The sequence below is a fragment of the Pteropus alecto genome, unplaced genomic scaffold, assembly GCF_000325575.1.
Source record: "Pteropus alecto unplaced genomic scaffold, ASM32557v1 scaffold61, whole genome shotgun sequence".
Taxonomy (NCBI): Eukaryota; Metazoa; Chordata; class Mammalia; order Chiroptera; family Pteropodidae; genus Pteropus; species Pteropus alecto.
This window is the reverse complement of record NW_006434835.1, coordinates 18,706,571-18,707,056: the sequence shown is the minus strand read 5'-3', so window position 1 is coordinate 18,707,056 and position 486 is coordinate 18,706,571. Positions and strand designations below refer to the sequence as shown.

Sequence of the window (486 nt, the reverse complement as noted above, 5' to 3'; positions counted from 1 at the left end):
TCTACAGCACCTGGTCTTCCTAGGTGGTCTCCCATCCAAGTACTAAGCAGGCCCGACCCTACTTAGTTTCTGAGATCAGACAGGATCAGACTTGTTCAGCGTAGCATGGCTGTAGACATATTAACTCTTTTTCATTCCTTTAACAATCTTAGGAAGTAAGTGTTATAATCATCCCATTTTATACAGAGAGAAACTGACTCACAACAAAGTGAAGTGGTAACTTGCCCAAGGTCGTATAATTAATAAGAGACAGTCAGTCTGACTCCGGAGGCTAAACCATTAACTGCTTTGGGATACTTTGCTCTAAGTTCAGAAAGGTTGATAGCATCCCCCACACATATGTAGTTCAAAAATAAAACTAGGATTAAATCATACGAGAATGTGAGAAGGTACAGCAGAGTTCTGATTGTTTCCTCTGATGACGACTTCCATGTTTTAAAAAAAAATCTTTCCAAAAATACATTTTCTTCCTGGCTTGGCTGGTGC

At 39.9% G+C, this 486-nt stretch overlaps 1 pseudogene; it reads right to left on the bottom strand.

Annotated features, from left to right (window-relative positions):
- On the bottom strand, nt 1-117 carry LOC112478557 (annotated as a pseudogene).
- Nucleotides 118-486: the final 369 nt, after the last annotated feature.